We start from the raw sequence: 24,823 nt of genomic DNA, 5'->3' as shown, positions 1-24,823 counted from the left end.
GAAAGGACCTCCAAAATCATCAAGTACAACCTTTGACCAAACACAACCACGTCAACTAAAACCACAGCACTGAGTGCCACATCCAGTAATTTCTTGAGCACCTCCAGGGATGGTGATTCCACCACCTCCCTGGGCAGCCTCTTCCAATGCTTGACAACCCTTTCCATGAAAAAATTCTTCCTGATGTTCAACATGAACCTCTCTTAGTGCAGCTTGAAGCCATTTCCTCTTGTCCTGTCACTGGTTGCCTGGGAGAAGAGGCCAACTCCCACATTTTATCTGGAATGTCCAGCTCTGGGCTCTTCAGTATGAGACATGGAGCTCCTGGAGTGGGTTCAGCAGAGACGATGAAGGGACTGGAGCATCCCTCTTATGAGGAAAGTCTGAGGGAGCTGCAGCTGTTCAGCCTCGAGAACAGAAAACTGAGAGGGGACCTCATCCCTGCCTGTCAGTGTCTATAGGGAGGGGTCAGAGCATGGACCAGGCTCTGCTCGGTGTGCCCAGAAATGGGACAAGAGGAACGGGCAGGAACTGATGCCCAGGAGGTTCCACCATTGCCCAGAGAGGGTGTGGAGTCTCTTTCACTGGAGATAGTCCAGAAACGTCTGGACACAATCCTGTGCCATGTGCTCTGGGATGACCCTGCTTGAGCAGCAAGGTTGGACCAGATGACCCCACTGCGGTTCCTTCCAACCTTTCCCATTCCATGATCCTGTGATTTCAGACTTATGTTATTAAATATACAGAATGACTGATGGGCACTCAAATGCTGCGGTCATTTTAAAGTAAATTCCAAGTATTTCCTTGAAAAGAACTATCACAGAGTCACATAACCACAGACCGGGTGAGGTTGGATGGGACCAAGTGGATCACAGAACACAGAATATTCTGAGATGGAAGGGACCCAAAAGGATCATCAAGTCCAACTTGGAGTGGCCCATACAGGGATCGAACCCACAACCTTTGCGTTATCAGCAGCAGGCTCTGACCAGGGTCATCTGGTCCGACCCCCTGCTCAAGCAGGGTCATCTCAGAGCACACGGCACAGGATCGCGTCCAGACGGCTCTGGGATACCCCCAGGGAGGGAAACTCCATAACTGGAATATCCCAGTGTTAGAACAAGGGAACAACTGTGCCAGCTGGTGCCACTGAGCGAGGACAAGGCGTCAAACTTCGTCTCTTCCCGAGCAAATTCGCAAATCCCGTCAAGATCTGCGCTGCCTCGGGGAAGGAGCGAAGGAGAGAAAGAGGGAGGGAGGGAGGGAGGGAGGGAGGAGAGAGCCCTTGAGGCGGGCGCGGCGACGGGACGCGCCTTCTCCACCTCCTCCACCCCGCTCCCTGAGGGGCGGCACCGTGACCCCCCCGCAGCCATGTTGGGGGGGTAGCGGCGCATCCCATGGTGCAGCGCGCCGGGAGGGCGGGGAGAGAAGGACGGAGGGAGGGAGGGGAAGAAGGAGGGAGGCGGCACTGCCCGCGCAGACCCTTCGGAGCCTTCTCCTCCTCCTCGTCCTCCTCCTCCGCCGCGGCTTCTCCTCTTCGCCGCAGTCCCGGAGGCGGCCGTGCCCGCGGCGCGGTGAGTGCTGGTGGCGAGCGCTGCCCGGGGAGGGGGCGGGCGGAGCGGCCCCGATTTACATCACGGGGAGAGGGTGTAGGGGGGCAGCGGTGTCTCCTTCTGTGTCCCCCGCCCCAACCCCCGGCTTGGGGAGCGGCGACGGCTCCGCAGGGAAGGGAACATCGTCCGTGGTGCCGCCCGTTCCTGTGTCCTCGGGGAGGGGCTGCCGCGGACACCGGGGCGCAGGAGGCACCGCGCGGTGGGCTGGGGGGTCTCTCTGGGTACGGCCGCTTCCCTCCCCGGGAAGGCAGAATGGGAAGGGGATGGGAGAGGAGGAGGCTGCGGGGAGAGGTCATCTGGTGCCCCGCCTGCCCCGTCCCCCTCCCCGGGGGATCCGGCCGCCCCCTGCGCCCTGCCCGCCCCGCAGCCCCGGCCGGTCCCACCGGATGTGTCGGGAGGCGGCGAGGTGGAGCGGGACGGTCCGTAAAGTAAACAAAGGGAAAGGGAAGGGAGGAGGAGGAGGTGTCCCCTCGCTGCCGGGGCCGGACCGCCTGGCTTTGCCCCTTCCTCTCCTCAGGCAAGCGCGTAAATCAGTGGCTGCCTCTTGGAGCCGGAGCGGGAGCGCAGGGGAAGTGGTTGAGGTTTCTTCTCTTTAGGATTTGGGGCTTTTTTTAGGTGTATGGGCTTTGGGGGTTTATTTTTGGTTTGTTCTGGTACTGCGCTCGCTGGGACCGTGTGATCCAAAGAGAATCGGGGCAGCGCTCCGGTCCCTTAACCCGGGGACAGCCCCCGGCGCCTGCAGCGGGGAAGGGGAGCGAGTGTCCCCTCAGCCCGGCTCATAGTCGGCCCGGAGGTGCCACAGAAGTTGGATCACACAGAGGAGCCTTTGCACTTCTTGGAGAAATCTGATATCTTTTCGTTTTCCGGTTGTAAACCTGATTTTGGAGTACAGTGAGAATTGCAGCTGTAACAGAGAATCGTTCTCCTCAAATCCCCGCGACTAATTCTGAAGCATATGCTGTACATTTCCAGTTCTCACATTCATTCTCTTCCCAGACCTCCTGTGCTCTGATGATGCTTTTTTTTGGGACAAGGAGTAGACTTTTTTCTTTGATTTCCCGTTCTTTTTTGTTGTCTTCTGGCTGGAACAGTGTTGGCTATGTTGTTTCTGTGTTAGCTGCCTCGCAGTCAGTCCTGTTCCAATGCTTTGGGAGCAGAGTATCCTGCAGGCCCTGGCACTGGAACAGCATCAGCCTGGAGCCCAGTTTTTGGCAGTTTCACTGGGATAAGAGCAGTGCTGTAGTAAAGGCATTAAACAAAAAGTTCACTTGAAAAGAGAAACATTTGGGAATTCATATTGAAGTATTTAATGCAAATGTTAGTGTAAGAGTGAAGTGATATTGCACCGTCCCTTTAAAATTCACATTCCTTTGGCATTAAGTTGCTTGATATATTTTTTCCCCCCTCGTGGATTAATTGGAAAAGTCCTACATTCCTCGAAGCTAATCTGCCTTTGTCGTCTCTGGTTCTGTTAAACCTGGGTAAGGTCAGGAGTGCAACTGGATTTGGGCCAGAAAATATTAAATGTTACACAGTTATTTGGAACAGTTTGTTATCTCACTGATGTTGTCCACGTCCAAAGTTCCACCGCTTCCTTTCTCTGCCTGGCCCTTTTTTTGTTACCCTTGAAATCAGGCTGTTACCCTACCCCCCTTTGTGGGAACACCTTTGTGGTGTGATTTGTGGATGGGGAACACAGCCCTTGGGTTTCTTAAAGCAGGGTTTGTGGCTAAGATTCTGTACAGAATGTGTGTGCGTCTGTGTATTCTTCGAGATCGATCCATGCAGGAAATTTAATGGTCCTAAAATCTGGGATCCTGTTAACAGAACAAAAAGGGAAGAGGCACTGGTTGCTGGAAAAATTGCCTCTCACAGGACTGTAAAACTCTACAGGCAACTCAGCAAGAGAAAAACAGTTCTGAAATTAATTTGTCTTTTGTGCTATTATGTCTTAAATGCAGTTTTCGTGGAACATGGCTGGGATTTATGTTTGTGTTGGTTGACCTTTTATTTTGCAGGAAGGTTAAAATGTATACATGAAAGGAAAATGACACAGTGCTTATTTGTCAAAGGCTCTAAGCTTTTTTTGGCCTCAGCCTTGGGTATTATTAAAGGTACTAAGCATGTGTAGTGACACAGCAATCAACTAGTAGCCTGTTGGAATACTTCATCCAGAAAGGAATATTCTTAGAATAGCACTCATGTCTTGAATGTGTAATTTGCTGAAATAGCTTTAAAAATTCTTTCAAGATATCTAGTGATGTGACTTTGCTTCAGACTTTGTTGTGGAAAGGGCTTTTTTTTTTTTTTGGTAATATAATGGTTTGCCATATGAGTAATAGTTGAATGGGGGATCTCAGTATTATGAACTCCACCAAGCTAATAGATATTTTGGGGAGGATGACAGGAGGAGAGAAAAGCAGGAGTGCTCTCTAGAGATTAAGTAGTACAAGAGGTGGCTTTAATGGTTTAGGAAATTATCTTCTGGTTTTTTTATGCATCTGTGAATGTGGTGGTTTGGAGGTTTTTTTCTCCACTAGGAGGGTAACTCAAAAATCAATAATTTATTTCTTGCCATTTGTATAACAAAATGATCTTTTTTTTTTTTTTTTCCTGGTAGGGACTGCTGTGTGTAGTAGAATGGTCTTTATTTTGATATAATTTGTAATAACAATACAGGCTTTTCCCATTCATTTTACATCTTTTAGGATTTATGGAAAAGTCCTTTTCCCTATGAAAAAGAACCTTCTGTCTTCTCAGAGCATAGTTTTGAAGACTATTGGTAACTATAAGTAGGTTGTAATTTTGCTATTAAATCTCTGTAAAAACATACAAGATTCGAACAGTCTCATGTGGTTTTATTTGTCTTAAATTGGACCTTTGTACCTTTGCGTTTTATGTAGATTATTGCCTAAAGTGTATTTTCACATTCTGGATAAATACCAGTAAATGGGCAGGAGGCAGTTTAAGAGGACACTCTCGTACTGGATTAATATTCCAGATCTATTTCCTTGTGTGACTGATATTTAGCTCCATCAGATGTGGATTCCAGACTAAAGGTGTGTTTCCCCTTGTCTCATGTTAGGGTAATAGTAAAGTTTCAAGTACCTCTGAAAACATGGACATACTGACTTAATTTCTTGAGAAGGTTTTGATTAGAGGTCAGAATTTTAAAAACTGCAATGAAGAAATCCTTACTGCATCACTTTAAGTCCTTGTATGGAATAAGAGCAGAAATGATGGAGAAACATTCTGGAAGGCAATTTAGAATGCATTTATTTAGCACCTGAACTACAGTGATCCTTGTCTCCCTGAATGATAACTTTTGCAGGATAGTTGTGTGCTAAAAGCTGTCTTTGTAATTCTAAGTGTGGAAAAAACCCAAACCTAGAACCTTGATGCAGATTACTGCAAGAGCAGAGTTTGTTGATTGTTAGCGATTTCAGGTGAATCTCTTGGTTTGTATATAATGCCACTTAAAAGCCTTGAAAGTTGTGTGTTCTACTAGTGTTCAATGAATGTGGTTTATTGTGTCTGTTACAAAGACATGAAGCTGAAAGAATGGGAAATTAAGTGGAAAACATGGTATCCATATAGATACCTGGTTTTAAATAGGGTTCTTTGGGTGTGGGAGAGGAAGAACTTCTGTGGAGATAGAGTAGATCTTTCTGAAAGCTTTCATCCTTGTGTCCTGCTCTCCATATTCAGGCAGTGCTTGATGGCTAATATGAAAAACTGTTGAAGAAAGTGGTTATTTAGGGGCTGAACAGTTTAAAAACCTGCAAGTTTGGGTTTGTAGGTTTAAATTTTTATGTTCTCTGTCCCATTCCTGTATAACATCTGTGTTCTTTCCACCATGTAAGCTTCCAAAATAGGAGTTTGTTGCTTGTTCAGCATTGTGTTCCTGGTGCTGGGATCCAAATCTTGTATTTGGGTAGACTTCTGAGTGTTAGGGCTTTTATTTTAAAAAAACCCACAAAAATATAATCAAACAACCAAAAGCACAAAAAACTTCGTGTGGCTTTACCTGGTTTTCTGGATTTGTATTAAAGCAGGTGCAAAAGAGACAGCTGTGATTACCCAGGTGTGTGGTAGCTTTCCAAGCATCTCCATGCAAATTTTAGCAGTTCGTGCACCTTTCAGCACATCAGAGGGATGTGTTCTTGGAGGGAGTTGACTCAGGGAGTTGTGTGTGGAAGAAAAAGTTTCAGAGGCGGCAGAAGAACCACAGAAACTGATTCTCTTTGGCTCTGACAGTGCTTGAAACGTAGAGATGCAGCTCAGTGGTGGTGTCAGTGGTTCAAGAATTGAGAAGAAAATGGAGAATAGTTTCTGAAATCTGGTTTACAGGGTTTGAATGCAACTTCTGTCAAGTGAAAATCAGAATGGAAGAGGTAATTAACAAATGCTGAAGGCAACAGGCTTTGTTAGAGAATGCCTGATTCACTTGCATTAGTGTGAATTTTGGCTGCATTTAAATGTTCTTCAGCTCTGCAACTGTCCATGGCTGAACTGGAAAAACTCTCCTGGTTTGGATTTCGTTTTTTGCCTATGACTTCAAGACTTTTTTCTGCCCTCTGATTTTCTGCATCATTCCTCTGCCCCTTTTTATGATGTTCAGTGCAGAAGGGGCATATGGAAGAACTTTAAAGTAGTTTTGGTTAGCTTCCTGTTGCATGGAAGCATTACTTCTTGTTTTTCTTCTGGGAAGGTGACCTCAAGCACTCAGCTCTGTTTCGTTTTGCTGCAGGGTTCCAACTTGGTGAGAGTGTAATATAGGTCAGTTTAGAGTTAATCCCTCTAATGCTGACCCTTTCCCTGCCCATGGAACTGTAATTTAACTCATTTCAAGATCCCAGACTAGTTTCCTTGCTTTTGCCCAGAAGCGTGTAAGCAAAACCTGTGCGTCAGTGTCCTGCAGCCACTACTGTCGTTCCAGCTATGTTGAACAATAAATTTGGAAACATTTAGCCTGTGTATGTGTCAAGAGTCCTTAAATGAGGCACTTGCTGTCTTTGCAGAGATAGAAGTGACTGAGCTGAAGCTGTTCCACTGCTTGGGACAGCGAGAAAGGGGTCAGAGGACTCTGCTGATTCTGAACTGCTCCCGCTTCCTGCTGCCATGCTCAGACCTTGCATTGTTTACCCACACATAAAAATGTGCGATTCCTGCTTTTGTTTTATTTTGGTTTGGAGGAGGGGAGAGGGAGAAGACTATCTGAGCCTCTAAAGTGTCTTTGGAACGCAGAGATAATTTTTTCCTGTAGTCCCATTGAAGTTTGTAGGAAGGATTTAAAGCAGCAGGGTTTTTTTCCCCCCTTTTCTTTTTTCCTATTTTCTTGCTGCAAATGATTAGGTTTAAAGGGGATACCAGAAGTTTAATTTAGCAGAGGCTCAGAATGAATTAAATGATGTATTTTGCAGCTGTGAACGCACCTCTTTAACCAGGTATCCACTTCTTTTCTAGGCCTTAAGCACACCTGGAATCTTTACTGATACAATCCATGGGATGTATAGTAGCCAGTAAGGTCTCTGCTCCATCAGCATATAATAGGTAATTTTCTAGCAGTGCATCCAAGGTTACTGCTATTGAAGGTACTGGTGAGAGACTTAGAAATCCCAATGTCTGAGTTACATCCAGTGGTGGAGATTTACATCAATCAATACCTGTTTTATCCCGTCTGTTGTAGGTTTTATGTTCAGCATGAATGCTGAGGCAAGTTTGTTCCCAGTAATACTTTGCAGCTCTGAGATTCAGAAATTCTGTGATCTTCAAAAGAGAATTTCCTCTTACTGATTTCAGGCAATCTTTTAAATTCTTTTTCTGTGAAAGTGCGAATACATGAAATCTGCCACCATTTTCCTATTTGCACACAGGTACCTGTTCTTGATTTCTTTTCCTTTGGAATTGGGCAGTTCCAATCTTTCTGTCTTCAGAGGGGAAAATAGTCTATGTTCTGGGTTAGTATGCTGGAATTTTTATTGCCTGCTTTTGTTCAAGTAAAGGTTAATACAGAAAGAAGAAAAATAAAGTTAGTGTTTAAAAGAGTACGGTTCTTTTTTATTTTTGGTTAACCAACCAAGTTGTTTACCAGTTTTTCTCCCTGCTGTTTCTAATACACTTTTCAAGTACAAATTCCTTTTGCTGGCAGCTGAATGCTCTTGTGGTTCTTTTATGCCTGAGTGTACCTCAGATTTTAGCAGTCTCCTCCTCCATCCCCTTTGCTGCTTTACAGATGCTCTTGTAGTGGAAGCTGTTTACAGGCGGAGGTAATTGTTCACAATGGATTTCACAGTCTAGGCACAAAAGGGATGTATAACAGGGACCTTTGTCATTCAGTTGGTGGAACTAAGTTTTTGTAAAGAGGTGAACTTCATACTTTATTGTATAAGTCCTATCCTTTCTTCACCCTTTTCCCTCACCAAGTTCTAGAACTTGGTGAAGGTGTTCTTGTATTTTTGCCACTGTCTAGGGCCCTTCATGCATGGTAATGCTGGTTTTGTCCACCAGTGGTGCAGAGAGGTGGGAACCACCCACACAGCTGCAGTGTCAAAAGTTGAGATGATTTTATTTCTCCTCCTGTGGCTTCTTCTTTTCCTTTCAATGGCAGAACCAATTCAGCTGCTGTGCTGTTGTTTATTCCCCTTTAATATAAGGGCAGTGAACCTGGCACAAAACCACCTCATTTCTGAGGTGCTTCCTGTGGAGGGTTTGAAGTGCCCATCACAAGGAGAAGCAGAAACAATTGTGTTGGATCCAAGTTGTTGATTTAAGGTGCCATCTTACAGCTTGGAGTGAACCATGGCATGGCCATTGCAGTTAATTCATGTTTGTTGGTGTGCTCGTTACCCCTCCTCATGCCTGACTCAGAACTGCGTTTGCTAAATAAAATACATTTTGTTTTACAGGTATGGCAGAAAAAAGGCTGATAAATAATATGTACATACAGTTGTACCTCCTGAGTAATGAGCCACAAGTTGGAGAGTTTTAATCTCTTGAGTTCCATTTTTAATTATATAAAAAACTATTTAATACTGTTACATTTTTAACTTGTTTTCCATTGCCAGCTTTCACCCAGGAAACCTTCACAGACTGCTGACATGTGTTGGTCTCTCGCTCTCAGTGAATCTCTTTGCAAATGTTACAAATTACAGTTTCAGTTCTTACTCTGGTGTTAACAGCTCCATTATGGGAACACTGTTAATTAATGGCTAAAGAAGTAATTCTGAATTTTTATCAGCTCTCATTTTCTATTTCAGGCTTAAGCGCTATATCCTAGAGGCTTCTAGATTTCAGTTAGTTTATTAATTATCTTGTCATTTCCACTTCAGTTTGTATAAATCACAAAGCCAGCTGTTTTCTGCACTTCTTCAGCTCTACAGCCTCTGTTCCTACTGTGTGTTTAGTGCATTTTGAATTTTGTTGTTCAAATGTTCTGCTCAAAATACACTTTTAAAATCCTACAGGAGCTGAGTGAACTGGGGAGTGCAGGTGATTGACTGATTGATGGGTGCTCAGTTTGTGATTAACCTTGTTCTGCTGGTGCAGGTAACAAAATGCTCTGCTGTGGTGTAGTGGGGGGGGGGGTAAATAATTTTTCTGCTAGATTCAGCACTGGTAGGTTTTAGTTAAAATTCTGTGTTCAGTTTTGGGCACTGGACATCAAGAAAGGTGTTTCCTCTTTTGGATGCTTTTAGTAGTAGATGCCTGAGAATACAACATCCAAGAACTGAACAAATTAAGATGTTAAGACTACAGAGAGATAAGAAGTTATTCCCATGTGTTAGGCCACTGTGAGGATGAAGATGATAAAGGATTAAAGGGACTAAAATGAGAATTAGTTGACTTAAATAATAGGACCAAAGACTTGGGCTGCTACTTGGGGAGGAAGACATCTAATTCCAAGAATAACAAACCACTGGAATAGATTAGGGAAGGGATTCATCAAGAACAAATTAGACAGCAGTCAGAAAGGGGATGCTGTTCATTCCTACCTTAGGAGTGGCAGTTTGACAAGGTCACCTCTTGAATCCTGTCCAGCACTGGTTTTAGTGATGAGAACAGGTAAAGAATGTGGGGTTATTTGCAGAACTATGGTGATAATCAAAAGGTAGCTGACAGTAACCCCAGCAGCTGAGAGTTCTCCCTGAGCTCATGTGCTCTCTGTTATCTCTCCGATTGCCCCAGACTGGGCTGTGGAACAGGGCTTCGGTGGGTCGATGCCGCGTTTGTTCCTGCTGGGTCCCTCATGGACCGCTGAGGCGGCGCTTTGCCAGCACCCACACGTGCACACAACCTCACCTTTGAGGCAGTCGCAAACAGCCGCTCACACGCACAGTCTGTGCACGAACGTTCTCTGCGTGCGATTCCGAGGTGTTTAATGGCAACACACCCGAAGAGAGCAGAGGCAAGAAGAACCGCCAAACCAAAAGCCTGTGCCAGTTTTATCCCGAAAACTCCCAAAGGCAGGCAGAGCATCCAAAACCTATAGTCTGAGGGGTAGGGGGCAGAGGCAAGGTTGAATGACATAACAGGGGCCAATGGGAAAAAGGATGGGAGGGGGGAGAGGACCAGCGACCAGCAGAATCCAGACAAAGAGAGAACTTTCTAGCACAGTGTTGTAAGGAGAGACCACTTTTAAGGCAACTTGGGGGGTGTAAAGTGGACTTAGCCACCGCAACACAGGGCAGCTTTGATGTGAATCCGTTGAAGGCAAAGCAGGTTGTGTTTCCTTTGTGGAAGGCTGGAAAGGTCACGGGGAGTAGACCTTTTCTGTAAATGAAACTGTAGTGTTCTACAGATGCAGATGTTACCTAGATATGGCTTGGAAAACAGAATTATAAACTGGTTATTGATGTTACCACAATTAATTTAGTTGCTGTTTAGATCCAATTTCAAGGAGTAAAACAGGTGAGACTTTTAAATTGTACAAACAAGTTGATAGAGTGGCCTTAGGATGACTTTTCTTATTTCTTTTAGTATTGTCCTTTAATTAATCACAGTATATTATTACATATTAATAAGAGGAGCTTTGTTTTCAGAATAATAGGAATTTCTGTTGACTCTTTCCTTTGTTTTTCTGTCAGTCTCTCACTCTTCAGTATAATTTGTATTTGATGTTTTACCACTAGGCTTTGTCTTAATCATAACTCACATGAATCTGTTTTAAATCAAGTCAGAATGTTTCTCTGCATTTTGCCATGGAAGGAACAAGTTGCTACTGACATTGGGAAGCAGAATTAAGTAATCTTTAGTGGAAATGTGTATGAAGACAAAATGTGGTGATCATGGCTGGCTGTACCTGGTACAGCTGCTGCTGAAAGCTGGGATTAATGGAGCTGCCTGCATTTGAGATGATCCTTAGGAAGGAGTAAATGCATGGATCTGGTAGCTTTTTAATCACTGTGTTAAAAATTAGAGGCAGAAGCTGTTGAAATTAACACTTCAGTGCTGCATCTGAGTCTTCATGGTGCCTTTAGGCTAAAAGGTGAGGCTAAGAGTGTGCGTCTGTGCAATGTGTGTGAACTTGTGTAAACTGCTGTGGTCTGGGGAAATAAATGTCATTTAAGAACCCCTGAATTGGTGTGGAAGTAAAGGGAAGCCTTTTCTTGTCATCTGCATTAAAACCTGTTTAATCAGTTCTAAAAACACATAGACTAGGTACCAACTCTTCATTATCAGGAAAATAATAATTTCAGATTTACTTGGTTTTTTTGTTTAGGATTGCCTTTGTAAATTGTGGGACTTCGACTGGTGGCTTGGGGAAATCTCCTCCAAGGAGGATTGCAGTTACTATACTCTTCAGTGCATATGCACAGAAACTGTTTTGCTCGTATTAATCAATGGTTGTCAGGAAAAATCAATCAATTTCCATAAGTGAATAATACTGTTTTTATTTTGCCCATGTATTTTGATGGTGCAGTTTGAGGATTGAAGTTTATAAGAGAAACAGTGGAAAAAAAAGTATATGGGATGTGGTTCTCTGGGGGAATATTCTGACCCGGTCTCTTCTTGAACACTTTGTGGATATTAGATTGAGTTTAATATCTCTGTTTTTTGAGTTGTGGATGGAAAAAAATATAGGTCAGAACCTCTGTAAAACTTAGTCAAAGAATGGAGTCAAAAGGAGGAGTGGGATATAAGACTGAATTCACTTCTGTTCCATTTCCTGCCTGGAGTTCCTGACAGTATTTCATTTGTATAAGAAATTGAGCTTCGGTACTGTGAAAATTTGCTACCTACATGAATTTATTAAACAACCAAGTGAATATTTTTAGAAGATTAGGTCCCTTTAGAAGAAGCTGGTGTGCGGTGCACATGATTAATCCTTGGCTGGAGATTTAAACGAAGTGAAAGTTTAGTTGTGTCATAAGCCCCAAGCCCTGCTCATTCAGCTCAGTGAAGGGAGGGTTTCTTTGTGTGACGGCAGCACTGCTCGTCTCACGCTGTTCCAAGGCTTCCAGCAGCCGGTGTTGGGCCTTGCTCTCCTTTCATCAGGAGAGGAGAGGGAATTCTTCAAGACAGGAGTGTGTAATGTTGGCTTCATTGTACAACAGAATCAGCTTTTTCTTCTCGTAAAGGCAAACAAAACCTTTAAACTGTTTCACAATCTGAAGAGAGTATTGAACAGAGCTTCCCTTCCTAGGAAACAGATTTTGGAATTCTATAATCTATTTATCTGTGTGACTTTTTGGTGTTAAATGGGAATTGCATTGAAGTTCTCTCTTTCAAAAGCCTTTGTTACCTCTGTTGAAATAGATACTGAGCCCCAGTATTCTCAAGTGGAGTAGGAACATTGGTCATATTATACTGAGGAAGAGATCATAGAGTGAAAGTACAAGAAGGGTGAGAACCGCACAAGTTGTGAAAATAAATGTACATAAAACACATTTCCTTTAATACCTTACTCTTGAAGTTGATAGAAGTAGAAAAACAAGGCAAGACTTTGTGGGCAGCTGGGTCTAGGTCAGTTTTGGAAAGGCAAAAGGTGAGTTAGAGAAAGGATTTGGAGCACAGTGAAAAGGAAGTGGGGAGGGGGAGAGTGGTGCCCATGTGCCTATAATGTGAGTACTTAATGCACAGCTGTCACTTGAAATATGATCGTTTTTTGCACTGAGTCTGTGTTGCAGCAGTTTGAAGTGTTATGTTGAACTTGTGTTCTGTGTTGTTAAAGCTTTGTCTCTTTGGCTCATTTTTTCTGATTACTCGTGAATAGGGAGTGTTAGTAAGTATGGACTCTTTTTTTTTTTTGGTGTGTTTTTCATATCATATGGAATTGACATCTTACTGAAATTTGCACTTCTTTCTGTGGTTTAGCTATAGTTAAAAGTTTCTGCAGAAGTAGTAGTGGTGTAGCTGACAGTGGCCATAGGGGACTGTCTTTTGGGGTGATGTGCTTAGGCTCTGTGTTTGGGTCCAGTGAGGTATCCAGGTTCTGCTATATGGACTATATCCTTCTGGTGACCAAGCCACTAAGCAATGGCAAGATGAAATTAGTGCTTGTGTGCTAATTATCCTGAAGCAAGACTATTAAATGCTCACAGCATTGTCCATGCAAACACTGCTTTTGAGTCGGTCTAGAATTCAGTAACTGCCCTGACTGTTCTGGGGCTTCTCCTGAAGGCTAGTGGTCATTTGTTCATAGATTGTTCTCAGGGCTGTGTTGTAATTATTCTTTTGCATGGGTGTGTTTTTGGTGCTGCTGCTGAAAGTGTTCCAGGCAGGTCTGCTGCCCTCATTGCGTGAGGTGTAGAGGAGTAGTGAGATAATCTATGGTTTCGTGTATGTACAAGTTGGAAGGCACCCAAAAGAATCACAGAGTCTGCCTAAGGCTTGGTGCCATGACTGCTTCCTTGGGGAGCCTGTTCCAGTGACTGACCACCCTCCCTGTGAACAACCTTTTCCTGATATCCAGTCTGAATTTCCCCTGATGCAGCTTCATCCCCTTTTTTTGTGTCCTATATATATATATGTTCATCCAGTCTGTATTTTTTCAAAACACCTATGGAATGCTTCATTTCTATCTTGTTAAAAAACTAAAGCTTAGTTCCTTTCTGCTTCCTTAAAACAAGTGACTGGAGAATAATTCCCTGTGAACAGTGTACAATTCCCTAATGGAAATTTGTTTGTGGTTGCTCAGTGACTGCCAAAGTTCACTTGATTCAGTTGTTTGTGCAAGATACAGGAGAGTACAGCTACAGGAATAATAACATTGCAGATAACTTGGCTATAGGTGTCTCATCTCTGCTAAAGAAGATATTACTTGTGCCCAGCAGTTGCTGTTCTCTTCTTTCCCTGCACTGACAGAGCTCTTCAAGTCTTTCCTGTCTTCTGTGATCTTTGTGGAGTTTTCCTTTGCCTCACTGTAGAGCCAAAGGGGCATCATCAGAGACCAGATTAAATGCTTTGTAAGGATAAAAACTTTGCATTGCATAAAATTGTTTATTTGCTTTCTTGCTGTGGATCAGAGTTAGGAGAGGGAAGTGAAACAAATAATGTTGGTCTTTAGTGGTCCATCTTTGGTTTTGTGGACATTAAGGTCATTGCTGTGTTGAAGTGGAGTGGAGAATCTGGGAAAGCGTTGAAGGAGAGGTATTTGTGCGTGAAGAGAGTGAAGAGGACAAGTTTTCTTGAAAAGTGTGATCAAAGAGCTTTAAAGCTCACTGGAAACATGAGGAAGCTGAGGAAGGAGCTCCGTGCCTAGAAGATAAATTTAGATTTTTACTCCTGGATACTGGTAATTGTCTAATAGCTCAGTGGTGTGGTTGGGGAAGGAGTCAAATTGGAAAGGGAATAGAATGATCCTGGAGGACAAAACTTAAAATTTCAGGCTTTGTACGTGGATGTTTAGATCTACAAGTAAATTGTCTTTTAATTACAATTAGGTAGGATTCTGCATTGATTTTAAGAGAAGAATAAGGTATTACAGTGATAGATAAAACAGAACAAAAAAAAAGAAGGAAGCAAAACTGGACCAAGTGGGTTATTTGCAGCTGGTTGGGAAAAGTCTTAAAAGGAATAGTTTTATACCAGAAAAAATCATTAAATTTAACATTTAAATATTGTCACTTTACTTTACTTAAAACCTTTCCCATGTGGAAAAAGGTAGAGAAATTTCAAAAGCTGTAAAAAATCCCCCTCCCCTCTAATTTTTTCCCCCTGAGCAGATGTACTCGTTTGTTTTTTTTTTTTACTTTAAAGAAACCATTTTGTAAGATAAGTAAGTTTTTTGTTTGGTTTTTTTTTTTTACAAAAGCTTGAAATAAAAGCACAAATCTTCAACCCAAACCATTTTTTACATTTAATCTCCTTTTGACCACTTTAGAAGCTTTCAGCATTTTATCCCTATTAGGAGGAGACTAATTGGTGTTTTAAGAAGTGTTAAAACTGGTGGGACTTGAGTTTAGCATAGGAGAGTTCTTGTCACCACTTGCTTCCTAAGTAATTGATGAATGAAGTAAATCAATAAGTAACCAGTGAAAACAAATACAGGGAAGGTATGTCTGGAAACGGCTGTTGGTGTAAGGGGGAAGAGATGATCAGTGTTTGGATTGTCCTGAATACCTTACTCGTAGCAGCTAATGAGCAAACGAGAGGCCCTTTATCTGTCCTCTGGGATTGCCTTCCAACATCAAATCAAATCACAGTGCCATGCATTTGTACACTGAATTTTACACACATGGGTGATTCTATTGAAAATCAGTGGGAGAATTTGTGTGGAAAATTTAACATGCCTGTAAGTGTTTGCATTATTGATGCCTCAGCAATTAAAATAATATTTTTCTAGTATTTGGTGCTTTTTTGCTGCTGCATGTAAGTCCCATGGTATTACACATACAATTATTTTAACAAATGTTTTGAGGGTGCTACTGATGTAACTTCCCAGAGCAGGGAAAGGTCATTACTACTGGCCTTGGAAATTAAAAGTAGCTTTTGCCTTATCAGAAAACATCTTTAGTTAAATCAACAAGTGCACGGGTTTCTCAGTGTGAGAAATAGTCTAATGAGCAATTTGCCTTTTCATAAAGGACTTGATATCATTCCCATTGTGTTAATCATTGGTGTTTTTACAAATTGTCCCAAATCATGACTAATTCCACAGAAATGTTCAGAGCAGACGTGATTCTGGGGAAAGCTGTCGTTTGCCACTCAGTCTGGCAGAGATGGTGGGACAATCTGACTTAGCAGATTCTGTGTTAACCATAAATCAGTATTTGGAGGCAGTGCCATTCATCTTATGTGTCACCATAAGAGCAGCTCAAGTTCCTGCTGATTTTTTTTCTCCATGGTGTGGATGTATGTTTCAGGTAAATGTCTGTGACTCTTTTTTCTGGTTTTCATGTTGAAATTAAAAATTAAATTACTTTTCTTCTGCCACCAGTTTATTACAGCTTAGATGGAAACTTAAACTGTGCTGATTTGAACTTTTTATGTTACGTTATGTCATGAGATTCTTTTGTGGATATCTTTTGGTGGCCTTTACGTGTGTGGAAAATTAAGTATCTAAGATGAATAAAGTTTGGGAAACAGTTCTTAGAAATCTAATTTTAAGTGCATAATATATAAGCTTGGGCTTTCTAGTGGTACTACCTTTGTCCCTATAGTATATATTTGTTTGAAAGGGAAAGAAGAAAAACAACTAGCAAAGGAGTAACCTCAACTCTCTACATTACTTGGCTCTGGATTTCTTTTAGATCAATTGTTTCCTTTTAAGAAACAAACCCACAACTTTCTGTGTATTATGTCTGTATTGAGCAATATCTGTATATATTTGTTACTTCAGCTGAGAACTGGCTTGGCTGCCCTGTGATGCACATACCCTGAGGAAATAAATGCTTTTCACTAGTTCCTCCCACACACTTTTTATTTTCCAGGGAAGCACTTTCTAATTCTAGATCTGGATGCTGCTAATGTTTTGAATCACCCATCAGGGTTTTCAGCGCTCACTTGTTTTTGCCATTAAATGTATATTATCAGTAATAAAGGTTCATTTCAGAATCCTTTAACCCTTCTCCTCCTTCAAAATAACAAATCCATATAACTTGGGAAATTTTTAGTTTGCTTTCATGGGACCAACAGGATTTCAGGCAACTTGCTTTGTAAGATGTCTGTTTTGAGTTCAAATATAAGTCCCTGGCTTCTACTTATACAAACTTCTTCTGTGTTCTGTTCTAGGGTGGGGTTTTTTTTTTTCTTTTCCTAAGGATTTCCAGCTAAATAATCTGCACTTGTAAAATAGGATATGTTCTGCAGCTGGTTCCTTAGGGAGGTTATCTTGTCTTCATAACAAGAATATCAGTTAATTTGCTCTTAAGTTTTTTGGATGTTTGAGTATTTTGACATTAGTTAAGAAAATATCCTAATGAATTCTAAATGTTTGTTTCAGATTGCATGTTTCGTCCTGTATTGAGCACCTGCTGCTGAGAGCTGGAAAGTCTACTTAGGGTATGTACAACAGCTAATGATTTCAATTTCACACAGAGGTTATTCTGGGTAAAGCAGGTCAAGATGAGATGTTGTTGTTCTTTCCTTGTAATTATTGTTGAAAATCCTGATTGTTAAACAGTGGGTGTTAAAACAGATTTTTTTTTTTTTTTTTTTTTTTTTTTTTTTTTTTTTTTTTTTCCTCCTGAGCCTCCTGGAATTGGCTTTTCTCTGACAGCCTGTTCATGGTCCTTCCATTCAGCCTGAGGGTACAGAGGTGGGCAGACCTGTGCAGCAGTTAATTTATGGTGTGTGGGAGGAGTTTGTAAGGTGTTTTATCACCTGCCAAAGTCCCGTGGCTGAAAATTGTCTGGCCAGTCCCATGTGCTGCCTTTTGAAGCAACATACTAGTAATTCTCTAGTTCTCATGTTCTGCTTTTCTGTAGTACAGAAAAAATGGGTCTTAATAAAGTAAAATCTTTGCTGTAGGGGCACTTGGCCTAATGGGAAGAAGTTTAACTGAAAGCAGGAGTAGAGAAGCTACAGTCACAGTATTCTTTGTATTATAGGAATTTATTCCTGTTCTGCATATTTTTTGATTCCTTTTGACCCCACCCCTCCCAGGGTGGATGTTTATACTTGCAAACTTAAGTTTTACTCCTTAGTATAGTTGGTATTTCTAACTTCTGCCTTTATTGCTGCTCATATAGATGGATGTTTGGAATATTCTTAGGTTTGAGTGTGGCTAGAATAACTTGTTGGATCCTTATTTTTTCTTTGTGGTTTGGTCCCCCCCCCCCCCCCCCCCCCGCTTCTGCAACCTTCCCTGTGGTTGGTGGTTTGGGAACCTGTATTAAATTACTGGGGGTTTTTTTCCTATTGCTTAGGCACTGGCAGGTAACAAAATTCATCTCCTGCTACTTCAAGAGCGCTTCTGAATCTAACTTGTGCTTGTGGTTACCCTTATTTAAAACTTTGATATCACCTGCTTTAGAGTTGTTAATGTTCTTGCCTGGACTGTGATACACTTGAGAACAAAGGAGATGTGGCTGCTTGCATTTCACATGGAGCAGGCCCCTAATAGGACTTCAGGCTGTGATCTTGTATCCATATTTTCATCTTCAGGAATCAGTAGAGGGTCATTTAATGTTTCCTGACCATCTAAATTTGCAGGGGTAGGTATCTTTATTCTTCAGTAGCTTACTTCTGGATGTTGTCAGCCTTTTTAAAACGTCAGTTTTCAAGTTTATGGTAAATAATTGCTTCTCCTTTCCAATTTCTCCCTTCCTTTTTCTGGTATGGGATAATGTTTGTTTATATTACGCAGTTAGTTTTTTCCAAGGAATTCCGTCTACTCTCATCACTCTGAAGAACAAGTCTGAATGGTTTAAAAAATAGTAGTATTCTGTTTTGTCACTTAAATGGGAAAAAACCCAAAGTATTTCAGTTGGAACCAGTACTGATATTTTTATCAGTTAAAACCAAAATTTGTAGCCTTATGCCTCATGTTCATTCTGACTTATGATTCAGATGGAAACCCAGACACTTGAAAAATATTTCCTCGACATGGAAAACTAATAGTGTGGGAAATCCAGAAAACAAGGAGTTGGGGGGGTGGGAGCAAAGCATTTTATCATATATAAAGGTGTGCAAATCAGATCTGTGATTTCAGGGGGTTTTAAATGCTTCCTTTAATTTTGTTTGACCTTTTGAAAGGAACAGCTCTGACTGTTGTGATATCACAAGCGAAAAAGTGCGCTTGTATGTTTTGTGAACTGAAGCCATTTGCTCCCTGGAGTACATGGTTCCAAGTGAGTCATATCCTGGTAAAACCATGACAACAAAGTATTTATTGGTCTGTTAGGTAAATATCTTGCAGTACCTGCCTAGATAAGACTTTATAGAAAACCAGCTCAGTGAATAATAAGGTTGTGTAATATAACGTAGAGTAAGAGGAAACAGTGAAAAATTATAGATGTAAATTGCAAGTACTTCTGACTTGTCAGGTTTACACTGAAGTCTGTGTTTTTTGGGTTTTTTTTCTGGCTGAGGATTTGGTAGGAGGAAGGAATTAGTGCTACTTGCTCTTTGAAAGTAGTATTGTATATGCAAATACTGAAATGACAGTTTCAGTGGAAGTGACAAAAAAATGTACTGCTTTATAAACTGTTACTTTTTGTATTCTTATTGCAAAAAGTCAAGCTGTTCCTTGGACCATGAAAGTCTTTTCATTATGTGATCACATGCTTTGTTCCACAGAATCACGATCTGTTTACTCCCGAAATACCCTGTCTATTCATGGCAGTCTTCAAGCCCTCCTCTTACAGGATGGAGTTTTCCTGTTAAGTGTGCTGTGGTAGTACTGCCTTCACCCATTCATCTTATGGCTTTATTAGTATTTGTACTGGATGGAGTCACAGAACTTAGGATAAAAGGTTTCAGCTTTGGGTCTGTGCTCTGACATGCCTGCTTTTGTTGTAGCATTTAAAATTTGCACTCAGAGCAGATCTCTTGCTGATTTGAACAGCACCTGAAATCACTTGGCAGTTCTGTGTTTAACTTCCCAGGTAGCAAGGCCATAAAAGAAAGCAGGAAACTTGACAAAATGACTCTGCTAACATCATCCAAAATCCCTGAATGCCTGGAGAAAAGGAGGCTCAGGGGGGACCTTATTGCTCTCTACAACTCCCTGACAGGAGGGTGTAGCCAGGTGGAGTCAGTTTCCTTTCCTGGGTAGCAAGGGAGAGGATGAGAGGAAATGGCCTCAAGTTGCATCAAGGGCAGTTTAGATTATGTATTAGGAAAAATGCCTTCACCAAAAGAGTGGTTAAGCATTGGAACAGGCTGCCCAGGGAAGTGGTTGAATTCCCATCCCTGGAAATATTCAAAAGATGTGTGGATGTGACACTTGGTGACATGGTTTAGCAGTGGCCTTGGCAGGGTTGGGTTGATGCTTGGACTCAGTGGTCTTAGAGATCTTTTCCAACCAAAATAATTCTATGATTCTCAATTAGTAAGTGCAGAAGACACATTATCAATAGGAAGAGATTATAAGCAGCAGTTCTGTTTAGCTTTATAATTCTGACTTATTCTTCAGGCCAGTGTTTGAGCAGGGAATTGGTGCAGGCATTCTGTAGATAAAAGTAGGTGTAATTTTATGTCTACTTATTGTGTGATTTCGAAGATGCTGGTCAGCCACTGACAGTAGGTGCAGCAGCACTTCCACCTAAGGGGCAGCTTCCAAAGGATGTTCTCTGGATTGTATCTCTACTGCAAGTGACTTCAGGTGCTTTCCAACTTCATGGTTTTATTTCAGGTGGAATTAAACTCGTATTGGATGAGAAATCTTGTATCCAGCATAGCACTTGTTTAAATACAGTATTGCAGATAGAGAAATTAATGTTCCTTTTTATCTTTTATGGTTAGAAATATTTTCCTAGTGAAATCTCAAAGATTGGGGTTCTTTATGTAGTTTGGATGTTATGCATGTTTTAATTTTGTTTTAATACATTCAGGGCTTTTTTCTTGATACAAAATTCGTTTCAGAAGATTTCAGTTGGCACTTTAAGGTGTAAAGAACAACCACTCTATTCTCAAGTATAAAGCTAATTAATGGATGTTGCTCCTTGCCAGTAAGACCTACATGCTTATAGCTCCTCCTGGCTTCTGGAAGTGGAATTTTGCTGGGCGTCCTGACTGGTTTGTTATTCTGGACTTCTGGCTCATTGCAGAGAGATTTACTTTGCCACCAAGGTTATGATAAACTTCAGCTTCTTCCAGGCAGGCTGGGCTCACACGTGTGCGAGTTCAGTACAGAACATCCTCTTCTCTCAGGCTGGGCCCTTCCAAGGGCTCTGTGCTCTGTCTGTGCTGACAGGCACCACCAGGGTTTTCAGAGCAATGAGTGTGGATGTAAGGAACACAAACCACTCCATGTGGTGCCTGATGCCTTTCTGAGCTCTGTCCTGGCTTTTGCTTGGAAAATAGCTGATACTCCTCAGCCTGTCCCCAGAGCAACTGTTGTCTCTTACAGGGAAGTAAGTGGGCTTGGGGAAATAAATTTCGGTGTTTGGGGTATTCTCCTTCGTTGTCTCATCCCTCCGTGGAGTTCAATAAAACTTCAGCCTGCCTGGAGTATCTTGGAGTATGTTACTGAGGTAGAATGAAGTAGAGTTTGTCTTCCCTCTGAAGGTGCCAAAGGTCTTCTGTATACCAAACAAAATATTTGTTTTGGTTGTTAGCCCACTGGTAAATGTGAAGAGGGAAACACCAAGCAGAAAACAAAGTCTGACTCTGTAAATAGTACTGCTTTGTAATGCAGCTTGGATGGGCCTGTAGCAGCACATTCTGATGATGCCAGGGATAGACATACAGTGCTGGTGCTGCTCCTTTCCAGGCTGTTTGAATGGCAGATTTAAATAATGATATTCTAGTTAATATTTGAAGTAAAGTTTGTAGCTCTGCTTCTTTGAGAGCACATAGCTTGCTCAGTGGTAATGTATAGTTGGCCTTTGATCCTGCATCTTGGTTAATGGGCTATAGTCTGTACTGGCTGTTATTTACTGCAGGAAATGCACAAAAATGTTTAACATTGGCCTAGGAAAGTTTCTAAAACAGCAGGATATTCTGAATCTTTGAACAAAACCATTCTTGTACAAAATAATGATAATGTGCTCCTCACTGCTAGGTGGTAGATTTCTTAACTTTCCAGTATGTCTGGATTTCAGATGCTTAATGAATCAACTCCCTATCAATCTTGCTCATCCAAGTATATTACCTTGATTTTGTAAAAAGAAAACCTGAAGAGAATTTTCTGAAAACATAAAAAGACCAAAATTCAAACCAGATGGATTCAAAGCTTTTCAAGGCTTCAAAATTTCATTTTTACCTGTAAAACTGAGTGAGGCTTTCCAGTCTTCCTGTTCTCTTTTATGGCAGTGTTTGTTACTGGTGTAGCATCTTGAGTTGTAGTTACGTGACACATTATAATGAGTGTCCTTGCAAGAGAAGGAACATTAGGAGATACAAACGTACTGACCTGTCATAAAATATTTGGGGAAAAAAACCAAAAAAGGCCAGCTTGGTAGGCAGCAGGATCAGCAAGTGACAGCCCAGGGGCTGCTAAGGTTGGTTTGTGTGTGCTGTGGTAAGGGAAGGATCTGGGTTATTTCCTGGCAGACATTCATGGAGAACTTCCTCTGAAGGGAAGCGGGCTCAAGTGCACTTCCTGAAGTGTGTTTTAATTAGTGCCTCAGAGGCAGGGAATTTCACTCCTGGTATTTTACCCTAGCCCTTATCAGCACTGTACAAAGAAAAACCATTACTTGTCTCCCTCCTGTTTGGCACACCCTGTTGACAAGTACCAACATAAAACTGCTTTTATATTTATTTTTCGCTTTATCTCAGTAGTCTCGTTAGAATCACAAAATACTCAAGTTTGAAGGAACGCACAAGGATCATCTAGTCCAACTCTAAAGTGAATGGCCCATATGGGGATCAAACCCACAACCTGGGTTTTATCAGTATCAAACCCTGACCAACTGAGCCAATAGTCCTTGTTCCCTTTTGATTTACTAAACCCTTTCTGTTTTCTCTGGTATTACTGTCTTGCTCATAATCTCATTTTGTTCATGCAATGTTGGTTATTCTTGCTTAGTTTTAAAGCTGATGGAAAACCATGGGATGGTGCTGGAAGCTTCTGATGTGACTCCTTTCCTTCTCGTGAGTTTCTAAAACTCATCAGTTATTTGTGAACACCCAGTGTAAAATGTTTCAAATCAGCCTGATTCCCCTTCATGCATGGATGCCTGTAGATAATTTGGTTTGGTTATTCTCTATTCCTTTGAGACATTGCATAGGTCTTCCTGATGGATCACAATTCCTTAGATGCCAAATTTTTTTGAAACTACTGCATTTTTGAAAGAATGCAGTGTTTTCATGTGCTTGAGTTTCATGAAATCCATTTTTAATAACAAGAATTAGAAAAATTTTTTTTTATGCTTTTGTGTCCTGCCTACACTTACTGCTGTCTTGGGTATAGAGTAGGACTATGAAAAGTGATTTCCTTTATTTCTTTCTGACCAGTAGCTGTGTATCAGTACTTTCTTTTCCAGGCAAGAAGTAAAGCAGACAACTTGAATTCCCTGACAAGAGTCCAGACAAATGCAGCTTGGGCAGCATTTTTTTATTAAGAAGGAGGAAGAATGCACAAGGAGACAGTAAGAGTCTATAACTGCACCTGAAAATGAATGCGTTAAATAAGATGAAAGCTTCCGTACCAAGAGGGAGCCTTGATCACCTAGCAGGAGTTAATAGCTGTTCCAGGTGCCACTGAAATGCTGCCCTTTAACAACAAGTGGAAGGTTTATTGTTAACAGTCCACTCCCAGCTGTGTTTTGGAAGGTGCAGTCTTTAAATTGCTAACCAGGTTTCCCATTAAAAAAAAGGTCATTTCTTATTTTAGTATTTAGATTGTGCAGAGCAAAAGGGCACATAAAAAGCCATGGTTGTCAACAGGACTCCAAGTTTGGCATTCCAGGTTATTTTTGTATGTATTGTAAGCAGGTGACTGTGTTGTCATTTCCCTCTTTCAGGATCAGTCTACCCAGCTGAACTTTTAGGATAGGAAGGTAAAAGCTTGGCAGAATTGTAGAGAGTTTTAAGGTCCAAAGGAATTGGGACGCTGTAATCATCGAGTTCTTCCTTCAGCCTATTCCTTTATTCCAAATGATCTCTGTTAAGAGCAATATACAAAAGGAGTGGTAGGATTTTTCTAATAGTAAAAATACATGAGTATTATACTTCCTTCTGTTTCTGAAACTCTTTTTGTGTTGTTTTGCTAGCAGTAGTATTCCTGGTAGTCTAAACCATATTGTATCCTAGTTATTTTAAACAGAACAATTCAGCTGTATTCCTATGCCTTAATGTGACTGATCCTGACTCTCATAAATCCCTCTACATATAAATTTGCACTGGACTTTTAATATGGTGAATAATTTACCTTAGAAGCCTCTCCATAATTATTTTTGGTTGGAAAAAATCCCAAGCAAGCAGGATGTAAATTTGCACCTCCCTTTTGTGTGATGTTTGGGGGTCTGTATGAATCCTTCTTTGATATCTTAAAAAAACTTCCTAGGCATTGGCTGTATTCGTATCCAGTTTGAGACTTATGCTTCTACTCTATGCTAAATCCTAAACAGGAGTGACCCTAAATGAAGGTGGTCATTGAACAGTGACTTCTGCATCTTCTTTTTGGGGGAAGGCAGTTTTTTTGGTGACTTTGTTTTTAATTTGAGGCCCACTTTCTCCAGCAGATCTGTAAGTAGTAAGTAGTCAATGATCTGTAGGAATGTAAGTAGTGAATGAAGAATAGAACATTTGGTGTTGGTGGTGAAATCTGGGCTTCAGTTCAGAGTTTTCCTCTTGATAAAGTCTGAAGAGAAGCCAAGCCAAAGCTACCTGGAAGATTTTCTTTGTGGGGGTTGTATGTGTGTATAAACATATGTGGTGTGAAACTTTCACCAGCTATTCTTCAGCCCTTTAAAGGGAAGGGTTAAGTAAGAGCTCCATAATAAATCCGGAGTTAGTGACATAAAAATCACTGAATCCTGGTATTAATACAAGGAATTTGTGGTTTTGGTGTTAACTTTTGGTAATAAACACTTACATTTGAAGACATTAACCTAATGCAGCTCTCCCCCCATAAAGGAGAAAGAAGGACATAAGGGAAACAGTAAATTACTTTGCTTAATGTCCTGAAGGTCTCTGTATTCATATATCCATATGTC

At 41.5% G+C, this 24,823-nt stretch overlaps 1 protein-coding gene across 12 annotated transcripts in view; it reads left to right on the top strand.

The window, feature by feature from the left end:
- The first annotated feature begins 1,433 nt into the window (after window positions 1–1,433).
- Window positions 1,434–24,823, top strand: part of PTK2 (protein tyrosine kinase 2) — a 194,117-nt gene continuing 170,727 nt past the window's right edge. For all 12 annotated transcript variants that reach the window (XM_082284812.1, XM_082284809.1, XM_082284819.1 and 9 more), the window contains exons 1-2: window positions 1,434–1,574; window positions 16,999–17,057. The gene's annotated coding sequence lies outside the window, so the exon portion shown is untranslated. The remainder of the gene's footprint in view (window positions 1,575–16,998; window positions 17,058–24,823) is intronic.

Source organism: Coloeus monedula, assembly GCF_965178545.1.
Source record: "Coloeus monedula genome assembly, chromosome: 1".
Classification (NCBI taxonomy): domain Eukaryota; kingdom Metazoa; phylum Chordata; class Aves; order Passeriformes; family Corvidae; genus Coloeus; species Coloeus monedula.
The sequence above is the reverse complement of the archived record's forward strand: the minus strand, read 5'-3'. Positions and strand labels throughout refer to the sequence as shown.